The sequence below is a fragment of the Hyaena hyaena genome, unplaced genomic scaffold (assembly GCF_003009895.1).
Source record: "Hyaena hyaena isolate Hyena2069 unplaced genomic scaffold, ASM300989v1 scaffold_618, whole genome shotgun sequence".
NCBI classification, from domain to species: Eukaryota; Metazoa; Chordata; class Mammalia; order Carnivora; family Hyaenidae; genus Hyaena; species Hyaena hyaena.
The window spans coordinates 726601-740498 of NW_024081250.1; the positions used below are offsets into that span (position 1 = coordinate 726601).

A 13898-nucleotide genomic window follows, 5' to 3' on the forward strand; every position below is an offset into this window, starting at 1 on the left:
AGATTCTGTATCTCCCTCTCTCTCTCCAACCCTCCCCTGCTCACACTGTCTCTCTCTCTCAGAAATACATTTTTAAAATTAAAAAAAAAAAGAACAATAAAAAATACAGCAGCATATTACATGCCAAGCACCAGGCTAGGCCTTTTCCATGCACTAATTTGTTCCTTTACACAGCTCCATGTATGGGTAGTATAATTTCCAGTTTTCCATTGAGGAAGCTCCTACCAATACTCTTAAAGCAGGATTTGGCAAATTTTTGGGTAAAGGGCCAGGTAGTAAATACTTTTGGCTTTGTAGACTGTGTAGTCTCTTTTGCAACTAATCAATTCTCCTATTGTAATGCAAAAGCAGCCCATGACAATATATAAATGAGCCGACATGGCTATGTTCCCAAAAAAATTTATTTACAAAATCTGAAACTAATGTAACATGTGTGTGTCAACTGTACTTCAATAAAAATTGGGGGTGGGGGGAACCACTGGCAACAGCAAGATCTGGTCTGTGGGTCATGGTCTGTTGACCTCTGCTCTAAGCCATTGAGATTTTTGAGGTTGTTATGGCAGCACAACCTAGACCATACTATCTGATATAAGCACTACTACACTTGACAAAGGGAGTCCTGCTGGAAAGTGTTAAGAAGTAATGGCACTTTGGTGTTTCTCTAAAAGAACATTTTTTAAAACAGAAACATGTAAAACTGACTTGGGTTCAGATTCTTATTTAATCTGGTTGAATCATATCAGTGTGATTTCAATGCCTACAGAGAGAGCACACCCTGGACATTTGGCCAGAAATGCTACTCTATCCCCTTCTCACCTGATTTACTCCAACTCATCTTTCAGAACTCAGATCAAGCCTCTCTTTCTCCAGGAAGGCCAGCCTAGAACCAGCTTAGATTTCGGCAGAGCACTTAAGTTCCTTTTCTCATTATAACTATATCACTGAAATTATTTGATTAATATCTTTCTCTTCTACTGGATAGTGAGCTACAGGAATGCCAGAGCTGTATCTGGTTTTGTCCACTGTGGCATCCCCAATCCCTAACCCAGTGTCTGAAACGGAGGTGGTACTCAATAAATATTTGTTGTGTCATAAAGCAATTAAGACAGATCATTAGTAGACACCTATTACTGGTGACTCACAGAGCTGCAATGACCCATCCAAGGTAACAAAATTATTATGTGATTGAGCTATAATTCAACCCAGATTCAGCTGATACTCAAGCCTTAATCTTTTTAAAATTTTTTTAATGTTTTATTTATTTTTGAGAGAGAGACCGACAGTGTGAGCAGGGAAGGGTCAGAGAGAGAGGGAGACATAGAATCCGAAGACAGGCTCCAGGCTCTAAGCTAGCTGTCAGCACAGAGCCCAACACGGAGCTCAAACGCACGAACCATGAGATCATGACCTGAGGTAAAGTCAGACGCTTAACCACCTGAACCACTCAGGCACCTCACTCAAACCTTAATCTTAAGCAGAACACCTACTGCTTCCTAGGAATCTTGGGATAATATATGTGAGAAATAAAAGTACCAAAGAAAAGATCACCTTGGTCAAAAGGTAGGAAACTATGGACGGAGTTCAGTGACTACTTCCAAAATAAGAAAGTTCAAATTTTTGTCCTTGTTTTACTAAGAGATTCCAAGTGATATCTAACAGATGTCTTTTGTTTGCCCACATACTACTGCAAAATAATTTTTAATTAGTTGCCAGTATTAAAAAAAGAGAGATTACACCCAAAAGTCTGGATTTCCTGCTTCTCTTAAAATCAGAGATCTGGCACCTCTGGACCCCTAATTCCTGAGGGCAAGAATCAACTTTAGACTGAGCCTCTGCTCTCCAGTTACAGCAGGCTGCACTCAGATAGCTTCTCCAAAATACAAAACCTACCTGGACCCTGCCACGTTGATATGGGAACTTCTGGGTTGTATGGAGACTTGGTAGAGAGGAGTTAGAGAAGGAGGGCTACAAGCTGAGCAGAAAGATAGGAGAAAGTGATTATTTAGTTTCCTTTTGAAAAGATATCAAAAGGCAAGAAGGAAGGAATGGAGAGGAGAGAGGCAAGCAGAAAGGGAGAGAGAGAAATTACAGTGGTGAAATTAGAAGCCAAAATAGAAATACTAAGGAAGTAGGAGGTTTTCACCTTAGTGACAATATTATAAATGTCTAAACACAGTAAAGAGGCAGGAAGAGAAATCAGCTCCTAGAACACATGGCAGTGATAGAAGATGTATCCACAGTGGCTCCTATTAGAACGATCAGATTTAGTACCATAGGATACAAGGGCTTCTGAATACCTAAAAGAGTCACCAAGATGCAAAATCCCAGCAACTATTTCATTCAAACCTTCCACATCTTGGAACTATGTTTAAGAGCAGGGGTCAGCAAACTGCTCTATAAAAAGGTGTCCACCATTTTGCTTACCAGTCCCTCTGATAACCTTGGGAGTTAACCTAAGACCTTCAGGACATGAAGAAGGAGAGGTTTTCAGTTCTGGATAGTAAAAGGACTAATAAATCCAAAAAGGGGGGAAAAATGACACTAGAATCACACAGTTCAAAAGAGCAGTGAAAACAGGTCAGCCCAAGGTTAAAATCCTACAGTCTACCACTTTATAGTGGTACGTCTTTGGGATATTTACATTATTTCTCTGGGACTCAGTTTTCTCATTTGTAAAATGGGGATAGCACCATCTGTTATGCAAAACTGCTATAACAATGTACTAAGACTAGGTTTATAGAGTCTGTAGCACATACAGGTTGCTCCTTCCCAGTCCTTCCATCTCCCAGAAACAGGCAAAGTAAGGCAAACCATTTGCACTGTCTTACTGTCTTTACTTTTGAGAGTACTAGCAAAATATGTAAAACCAACTAGGGGCACCCAGGTGGATCATTCGGTTAAGTGTCCGACTTTGGCTCAGGTCATGATCTCATGGTTCGTGGGTTCGAGCCCCATGTCGGGATTTGTGCTGATTGCTAGCTCAGAGCTGAAGTCTGTTTCAGATTCTGTGTCTCCCTCTCTCTCTGACCCTCCCCTGCTCATGCTCTCTTTTTCATAAATAATTTTTTTTAATTTTTAAAAAAACAACTAGACCACTACTGTCTTTCAGCAAGCACAATGTCTTTCTCTAAAATAAAAATGTATTACTTCAAAGAAATCATGGCTTACATGAACCTATCTACAGAAAGCATACAAATTATGACTGCCCTAAAACACTCAAGTTACTTCATGTTTTTAGATTAATTTTCAAAAACATGAATGCTCCAACTTTTAAAGATCAAACATCTAGGCAGGCAGTGTAGTTAAATATTTTTCCTTCTTAAGAAATAGTTATTACTTCTTAAGGCTGAACTTTGAAGATACTATTTATCCTTTGCATGTTTAATTAAAGCTCTTAAATTTAACGCAGATATTCTCATTAAACCTGTTTCTTTAGAAGATTATTTTAGCAAAGTTAATATTTTCTTTTACTAGGTGTTAATATAAACAGGGTAGTTTATTTCAAGTTCTCCTTGAGGAGACTGCAACATTCAAGGCTCACCCTGCCACCACCTGCCCCGCCCCCGTCCTAATTCCTCCCTGCAGCAACAGAAAACAAGGAAAATTGCTGCCACATGTGCCTGACTTGCAGTCCACACAAGCCCCATGGACTCTGCCTGCAACTGAGCCTAACCCAAAGGCTGAGGTGCACTGCACAGCTACTAAATGGCAAAGGACTTCACTGAAACTAGTTTTGCCCAAATGTAAAAGGTCACATAGTATGACAGCCCAGCTCTTAAAAATAAGTGTGTAATAGCAGAAACATTGGAAACAATTTTATTGATCATTTACAAAACAATGATTGACGAAAGCATGGTAAGTGATTACTGGGCAGCCATGGACAGTGAGGCAGGTCTATGCACTTACATAGTTATGAAACAGTAAATAAAAACAGTGATTGTTTTTCATGTCTAATATCTCATTTGCGTTTGGAAAATCCATACAACAATATATATATGTGATAAATATGTATTTGGAAGGATACACCCCTAAAATGATAAGAGTGGTTATCATTGAGGAGGGGACACACTGTCAAGTGTTCAGAAAGATAGAAGAGGAATTTATTTTATGTTTTTTATTGTTTATTCTACATTTTTAATTCACAATAAAAATGTATTTTTGCATTACTTTATAACTTAGAACTAAATAAAAATCCACTTATTAAAAAAGTTGTGTCCTCCCACATAAATAAAGAGGTCTAGTTGTCCTGTTTTGACTCATCAGGTTGGATGAGTAGACAACTCTCAGCTTTTCCAGGTAGAAAGGGCTCATGATGCCAAAAGGAGAGCCAGGAAACTTTGGGCAACAGTACTGCTAGGTCTTGGGGGGAAGGGAAATTCCTTTCCTGATATCCAAGGAGATGGGGTGGCTCAGGTGCCATGCCCGAACACCCACTGCTCTTGTAATTCAACCTCTTCGCCACTGCTTCTTCTACAGTTACCAACACCCTCCTTTTCTTTCCACCTCATGGCTTCTGTTTGCTGACTCATAGCTTCTGCTAAATACCTTCTCCTTTGCCTCTCTCAACTTCTCTGCCACTGTACAGGCTTTGTGTCTTTTTACCTTGAGTTCAAACACCCCAAGACAGCACAAAGCATATTTAATGAACTCATCTAACATTCCATATACAATCCCATTTAATCTTTGGAACAGATCTCTGGAATTCAAGGAGACAAGCAACTTGTTCATCCAGTTAGTTCAATCTAAAATCTCAGAATTTGTGCTTTTTCGCAACGGGTTTGCCGCCAGAACACAGGTGTCGTGAAAACCACCGCTAAACCTAATCCAAAATGGGAAAGGAAAAGACTCATATCAACATCGTCGTCATTGGACACGTAGATTCGGGCAAGTCTACCACTACTGGTCATCTGATCTACAAATGTGGTGGGATCGACAAAAGAACTATTGAAAAATTTGAGAAGGAGGCTGCTGAGATGGGAAAGGGCCCTTCAAGTATGCCTGGGTCTTGGATAAACTGAAAGCTGAACGTGAACGTGGTATCACCATTGATACCTCCCTGTGGAAATTAGAGACCAGCAAGTACTATGTGACCATCATTGATGCCCCAGGACACAGAGACGTTATCAAAAATATGATTACAGGCACATCTCAGGCTGACTGTGCTGTCCTGATCGTTGCTGCTGGTGTTGGCGAATTTGAAGCAGGTATCTCCAAGAATGGGCAGACCCGTGAGCATGCCCTTCTGGCTTATACACTGGGTGTAAAACAGCTTATTGTTGGTGTTAACAAAATGGATTCCACTGAGCCACCCTACAGCCAGAAGAGATACGAGGAAATCGTCAAGGAAGTCAGCACCTACATTAAGAAAATTGGCTACAACCCTGACACAGTAGCATTTGTGCCAATTTCTGGTTGGAATGGTGACAACATGCTGGAGCCAAGTGCTAACATGCCTTGGTTCAAGGGATGGAAAGTCACCCGTAAAGATGGCAATGCCAGTGGAACCACACTGCTTGAAGCTCTGGATTGCATTCTGCCACCAACTCGTCCAACTGACAAGCCCTTGCGTCTGCCTCTCCAGGATGTCTACAAAATTGGTGGTATTGGTACGGTCCCTGTGGGTCGAGTGGAGACTGGTGTTCTCAAGCCTGGCATGGTGGTCACTTTTGCTCCAGTCAACGTTACAACTGAAGTAAAGTCTGTTGAAATGCACCATGAAGCTTTGAGTGAGGCTCTTCCTGGGGACAATGTGGGCTTCAATGTCAAGAACGTATCTGTCAAAGATGTTCGTCGTGGCAATGTGGCTGGTGATAGCAAAAATGACCCACCAATGGAAGCAGCTGGCTTCACAGCTCAGGTGATTATCCTGAACCATCCAGGCCAAATCAGTGCCGGCTATGCACCTGTGCTGGACTGTCACACAGCTCACATCGCCTGCAAGTTTGCTGAGCTGAAGGAGAAGATTGACCGTCGTTCTGGAAAGAAGCTGGAAGATGGTCCCAAGTTCTTGAAATCTGGTGATGCTGCCATCGTTGATATGGTTCCTGGCAAGCCCATGTGTGTTGAAAGCTTCTCTGACTATCCTCCTCTGGGCCGCTTTGCTGTTTGTGACATGAGACAGACAGTTGCTGTGGGTGTCATCAAAGCAGTGGACAAGAAGGCAGCTGGAGCTGGCAAGGTCACCAAGTCTGCCCAGAAAGCTCAGAAGGCTAAATGAATATTATCCCCAATACCTGCCACCCCAGTCTTAATCAGTGGTGGAAGAACGGTCTCAGAACTGTTTGTGTCAATTGGCCATTTAAGTTTAATAGTAAAAGAATGGTTAATGATAACAATGCATCATAAAACCTTCAGAAGGAAAGGAGAATGATTTGTGGACCATTTGTTTATGTGTGTGGAAGTTTTAAGTTATTAGTTTTTAAAATCAGTACTTTTTAATGGAAACAACTTGACCAAAAATCTGTCACAGAATTTTGAGACCCATTAAAAGAAAAGTTTAATGAGAAAAAAAATAAAAATAAAAAAATAAAATAAAATCTCAGAATTTGTCCTTAATTCCTCTCTTCCCTTACTTCTGCCTCTGTATCCAATTCCTTCACATCCTGACAACTATCTTTCCAAAATGGATGGCAAAACCATCCTCTTTTCTCCACCTCCACACCATTACGGGATCCAGGCCACCATCACACCTTACCAGGATGCCTGTGGTGGCCTCTCAGGCCATCACCACACATCAGCCAGAATGGTCTTTTAGGAATGAAAATCAGACCACCTACCACCTTGCTTAAATCCTGCCAGTGGCTTCCCATTGCACTGTGAACCCCATCTTATTTCCTTGCTGTTGCCAACAAGACTCTCCTTGGCCCAGCCTCTGCCATGTCTCTAATTTTACTTTCTCCTCCTCTACCCTCAAGCACCCTACTTGAGCCTCACTGGTTTCTCCTTATTCTGTGTACACAAAGCTCACTCCTGCCTGAGGACCTGGGCACTTGTGCCTCTCTCCACCTGGGATCACTTTCTCATCTAGTATACTTACTGTTAAATGGTCCTTTTCATATATGTTTCTTTTTTCCACCGCTATCCCCCAAATTTACACTTGAATGTCAGTTCCATGGAAGCAGGGATTTTTGCCTGTTTGGCTCACTGCTCTATCTCTAGTACTTAGGGTAATGTCAACTTCATACAAGACATCAATGAATATGTGTTGAATGAATAAAGAAATGAATAATTGAGCAAATTTTCAGGTGGTACAGAGCTAGGAAGACACAGACATGAGATTCTAAAGCAGTCTTGTTTCTAACCCCAGAACCGATTAAATCAACCCCTATGCTATACAGCTCATCTACCCATCCCATCCCTATTTCTCTTCTACACACACACACACACACAAAGAGCAAGCAGGACACACCAGTCACAAAAAATTACTGTTTCTTGTACAGGCCACACTTTTATCCTCTATACTATTTCTTCTGCTTCAAATAGTTCCCCCACCCCCACCCCCACCACCCTTTTCCATCACAGTAAACACTGTTCCTCCTTCAGGGTCCATCTGAAAGTCTGCTCCCCACTCATCTTGACTCCCTCCCCCACAGGCACATTAATCCCTGGTGTTTCATAGCTCTCTGTTTCTGCCTTTATTATTGAACATATTCTCATAATGTTATCTTTGGTTCTGAGTCTCTACATGGGGAGATAGTAAAAACCAGGGAATGTCATCTAACCTACCCTGAGGTTTCTCAGCTGATATGTATTACAGATAATTCTTAAAATCCATTCTAAGTATGACCACTTTCCATGCATAAAAGTTTTATAAAATAAAAAAGGCTATCAAAAGTACCAGGTAGTAGTAACCTCATAAGACTGATATGAGAATGATCTGACATCACAAATGGACTTGGAACCTGGTAAATGTTAATAAATATGGTATCCTTCTATTGTTTCGATTAGTAATATATAAGACTTCTGGTTAGCAAAATGTTTCAATTTTTCATTAATGCCATTAGTAACTTCATTCTATTGATTTTTCCCATTGCAAGCACCTAAGGTAAAAGCACTTGAATTACGTTTATCATCAGTATAAAGCATTAGGTGGCCAATAAAAATAAGAACTGTATGTTTTAGAAATGCTGCTAACTTGAATTAAAATTTTTAGCTTATAGATAGTGCAATGCTCAGGATAAGATTTTGTGAAACAATTTCTTTCTAAAAGACTGGCATTATAACCAAGTACCACAAAAATGAAGATATACGCAAAGATACATTCACTTTCTCACAGTAGTCACTCAATACATCTTCCTGGGCTCAGAGACACTCCCAAACCTTGCCAAGATTCTTTGATAAAACCCACATCTCCAGTAGCTAAGCGAGGGAATTGAACAACACTAGATTTTTCACAAGCAGGAAAAAATATAAGTCAGGATGGCTCCATCCTCAAGAAAGTCACTGTCAAGTTAGAGAGCAATTCTGGAGACCCAATGGCAAGTACTGTGCTGAGAGGGAACAGAGAAAGTGATCAAGGAAACATCATCCAGGAATTATGAGCATAAATAGATACCTGCCAGGACCTAAAGATACGTGGAGAAATGAGGATGTGAAGTTTGTCCAAAAGCAAAGGAAAGAAAAAAGAAAAAGGAAATGAGATTGCCAGAACTTAACCTATACAAGTTCTATAAGTGAACAAAAGAAATACTTTAAAAAGTGCCCATGTCTTAATTTTCTCTCAAATCTTACATAAATTAATGAGCATTCTATTCTTTTTTATGTTCTCAAATCCACTCAACAATATATTAAGATATCTTGATAATGATCTTAGCTCTGTTATATTGTACCCAACATGTGGTATCACTTTGATGCTCACTTTCTAGAGAAAGACTAGGGAAAGCTGGTTTAGTTCTTCTAGACTGGGATTTAGATAAAATCAATTTACAAAACACACACCCTGCCCTCTAACGATTCATTCCATAGTAAATCTGCTTCTCCATTTCTAGTATTTGAGGCTTCAAACTGGCACAAACACAGAATAAAATTAACAAGGTTTTGTGACCTGTATTTCATTTGTTACATACTTCCTTTTCTAAAATACATAAGATAAATATTGAAGATTCCTTGAGCTAGACTTATGTTTTACTAAGAAGAAAACACCCAGAATGTCAGATGAATAGAAGAATCCAATCAGCCAAAATAAAGTCTTCTAAACTTCTAGGCTGAGTGTGAAATAGAAATTAGATCTTCTGATGACTGACAGCCACCAATGTGGGTAAAAGAAATGATGTCAAGCAAAAATCATGTGGCCCTGGACTGTGCCTGGCAAACCACACCATTTCCAGGGAAGTTCTCAAGGACAGACCCTGCCTAAATGGAGTGAGTCATTAGCAGGTCCCTGACATCAGCCAGCTGCAAAATCTTACAGCAACTGGCTAGATTGAAAAAAGATTTCCAAAGCTTCAACATAAAAAGCTTAAGTGATTCAGCTTCCCTATCAGATTTCCCAATGCTTTCTTCTAGGTCTCTTACATCTAAATTACCTTCTCATAAAAACAAAGACTTAGAAAACTAGAAAAAGTTAAAATGAGATTATTTTTTTCTAAAAAGTGTACTTTAGTTGATTCATTTGAAATCATCTTCAGGGTCACCATCAAGTTTAGAATACTTTAGCAGAAAAAGTATCTGTATAAATAAGGACATAATGCCAGGGTAAGTAGGTGGGAGACATCTTGTGGCATATCCATGTCACTGAGAATGAATTTCAAAGAGCCTATGCAGGCCACTACTCATTTATTTTTACTTTGTTTTCACTGTTTTCTTACATAAATTTTAAACATATACAAAAATACAGAAAACAACACAATGAACTTCAATGTACCCAATCCTCACTTTAACAAGTATCCACTCATGGCTACTCCTGTTTCTCCTATGATCCCAACCACAGCCCATTCCCAGCCCCCTAATTGTTCAAAATTGAATCCCAGACACTGTATCATTTCAACTGTAATTGTTTTAGTATGGATTTTTAAAAGAACTCTATATTAAATTTTAATAATTTCATCATCACACCTTAGAAAAATTTACTAGTGATTCTTTAATATCATCAGTTCAAACTTCAAATTTCCCCAGTGGCTCAAAGTTTTACCATTTTGCTTATTTTGAATCAAGGTCCAAACAAGGTTCATACATTATGATTGGTTAATATCTCTGTTAGGTTTTTTTGATCTACAGTTTCCTTCTCTAGCTTTTTCTTCTTTTCCTTGAAAACTTCTGTTGTTGTTTTAAAACAAGAACAAAAATAGTCGTCTGTCCTACAAGGGTTTTGCATGATGGGGAACTTGCTCCTGCATCCCTCAGAACTGTTTGCCAAGTTTCTTTCTGTCCTATTTCCAGTAAAATTCAGGTTTGATTTTTCTGACAAGAGTCCTTAATTGCAGTAGAGTGTACTTGGATCAGAAGGCATGTACTATTTGATGTGACATCCATTAAAGTTCAATCCTCAGAACCATTCATTAAATCATTAGAGGTTGCATTATATATATATATATATATATATCCTTAATCTCATAAATCAACAATAGCATATTTTATACACTTTTGTACCACCTTCTTTTTTTTCCATTTAACAATATATTCTAGAGGTCACTTCATTATCAGTATATAGAGATATTCTTCATCTTTTCCACAACTACAAGTAATCACAATGATTTATTCAATCACTCCTTTCCTGGTAGACAGCTTGGTGGTTTCTAGACTTTTGCTATTACAGATAGTGTTGCAATGAACAGTATCTGATATTTCATATTTTTGCCAGTGCATCTTTGGGATCTAGAGATTCTAGGAAGAAGTGGGACTGCAGTCAAAGGTAAGCATATGTAATTTGTTGTTGCCAAATTCCCCTGTGAAAGAGGATATACCATTTTGCATTCCACCAGCAATGTTATTAGAGAGTGTGTTACTCCCACAGTCTTACCAACAAATAGAGTACATTTCAAGTCTTTGGATTTTTTGCCAATCTAATAAGTGAAAATTATTTGTCAATGTAGATTTAATATGCATCTCTCTTATCCTGTGTGAGGTTGAGCATCATACATTAGGTACTTTACATTTATTTTTCCATGTACTATCTATACATCAGGCCCATTATTCTTTGGGGTTGTTGGTCTTTTAGTGCTCTGTTTTTAAAAACCTTATTTATTAGGGATATGAACACTTTGTTTGTAGCATAGCTTGCAAATATGTGACCCAAGTTGTATCTGTCTTTTACCCAGTCTCGGGTACTTTTTGCCATGCAAAAATTCTTTACTTCATGTCATCAAATGCATCAATCTTATATATTATTGTTACCATATCTTGACTCATAGTTAGGAAGGTTTTTCCCCATACCTAGGTTATAGAGCAGTTAATCTGTGTTTTCTCCTACTACTGATATCAAAGCATTACCTGAGACTGGATACTTTCATCACTACCATGACGCTATATCTCATCTAATTCTCTCACTACATCTCCAGTGATACAGGAGAGCAACAGTAGATCCAAAAAACACTTGTGGAGTTCCAATATTATGCAAGGCACTGCTCTTGGAGCTCATATACCCCAGTTTAAAAACAAAAAGGAAAAAGGTCCTTTCTTTCAAGAAGTTTATATTGCAATGAACTTTTCTTTCTATATAAATATTAGGTTAATAAAGGGATAAAATAAATATTTAAGTGCAGCATAGTAATGAAAACCCCAGCTAAGCCACAATGTTCCTGAGGAATAAGATTATATTTTTGTGTCCTACACAACCTACATCAAGAGATTTTATCTGAGAATATGATGCTTGATAACTTAAAGATCTGTAAATGAAGAAAGCTCTAAGCATTAAACAGTTTTTCCTTTTGATTAGGTACTTTCATAGACTTACTCAGAGGCCCTGTTGTATACCCAAGGTCTTCATGGTATTATTCTGTCAAGCAACCAAGCAAACAATTCTCTAGATTGAATCTTTCATGAATCAACCCTAGTTGCTCAAGGACAAAAAGAATAATCTTAATTTTTTTTCCAAAAATCATATTATGGGTAATAATGTTGGCAACACTATTTACTCATATATTCCTGGCACCTCACACCATGCCTAAAAACAGGAGTTACTTTATAAATAACCTACTGGAGATCCAACAAAGAAGGTTACCAAAATGATGCTGTACACCTGATTTTCTTATCTTAGTGCTGTTTCTCTTTTACACACATAGACACAGACACACAGACACACACACATGCATTCACAGCAAGGTGCAAATGATTATATTTCCCCAAATTAAGTCTTTAAAATTCATATACATTCTTCCACAAATGTACACGTTGATTTTGGATGGAAGTGAGGTTGAAGAGCTGTCAAATCCTAAGCTCTAGGTCTCTCGCAGTCCCAAGCAGTCCTCTAAGTCACACCTTTCCCTTCTCCCTGTACTGCCCACAGAAGAGCTGTCATAGGTGGTCATCACTGTGGAGAGAGCTGACATCCAGCTTTACTGGCACGTGGCTAAGGAGTCACACTCAGTAAATGAGCAGTTAGATCTTCTCTTTTCCTTCATAGTTGGCTAGATCTTAATGACAGAACTTACAATCTGTCCAGTTTCAAATTAACAACTGCCAGGTAGTATTTTAGATACCAAACATCTTTCTGTTATAAACATAAGGATTTAAGAAATCACTACATTTGAAAACAAAATAAAAAATAATTGCAAGAAAATAAATTTCATACATTTCGAAACAAATGTTTGCAATAAAAACAAACTTCTAGGGTTAAAGTGATTCTCATCGATACAACTTTTTACCTCAAGTTGTCTTCTCTACTTCTCTCTTTTTTAATAAAATAGGAGGCAGAAAGTATATGTCTGTATGGAATAAATATCTGTATTTAATTTAAAAAGAGAATAAAGTTCATATGAAAATGAGTAAAAGATTCTTGCAGAAGCCTGGCAATTTAACTTCACTCTTTACATTTTGGTTTGATATGTAAATATACATTGAAAGAAACTCAACCACCACAAATGTTAGCCTTTTTCCAGAGGAATGGAGGTAAGTGTTACAAATGTGGGTCCAGTGTCAGGAGAACATAATCATAATGTAAACTGGTTATTTCTAAATGGTTCCCCCAAAATAAAAAAAATGAATGGAAGTACTTAATAAATTCTGTTTTCCATAAAATTCATACCAAAAAAGAGAGAGAGAGAGAGAGAGAGAGGGCGGGGGAGAGAAAGAATGTGAGCTTGGAGGTCAGTGAGAGTTTTGTTGAATTTCCCTCCTCCTAAATTCTGTCATCTCCTTTCTAAAGCAGCAAGTCAGCTTCCCATAGACATGACAGAAATGCATTCTTTTTTGCTGCAAAACCATTTACCATTAAGTAACACTTACCAGAGGACATGTATTTTCCCATAGAAGATTGGTTAATTGGATACTGTCACTTCCAGTTGCAGCTTAATATAGTATAGACAATGACTTTTTCAAAGAAAAGTATAATCAAAGTATTAACAATCTTTTTTTTTTGTTTCAAAGAATATAAAGGACTCTGACTCCATATCTCAATACTCTGAAACAACAGACACAGATTAGGAAGGAATCTAATGTGGAAATTAAAATGATTCGGTTATCTTAATTACATGTTTAGCCACACAGGTCAAATAACATCTCGATGAACTAAAAAAGAAGAGCCATATTCTTTTGTTTCACTAGAAAAATAAGATGCTCAAAATAAGTTGACAATGTAAGGATTGGAAAGTTTTTGATTAAAAAGGAATTTTTGTTGGAACACTTATAATGAGATTTGAGCTGCAGTAACAATATAAAATTGAAAGCAGAATTACATACAAAATGAGTACAGTAAAATATCATTATTTTAGTACAATGGAAAATAAGGTGTTTGTGGTTTTACT

General features: G+C 38.1%; 1 protein-coding gene and 1 pseudogene across 1 annotated transcript in view; one reads left to right on the forward strand and one right to left on the reverse strand.

Moving 5' to 3' along the window:
- Window positions 1-13898, reverse strand: part of ERC2 (ELKS/RAB6-interacting/CAST family member 2) — a 903427-nt gene that overhangs the window by 594936 nt on the left and 294593 nt on the right. The gene's annotated exons all lie outside the window — the stretch shown is intronic.
- Window positions 4765-6379, forward strand: LOC120248965 (annotated as a pseudogene).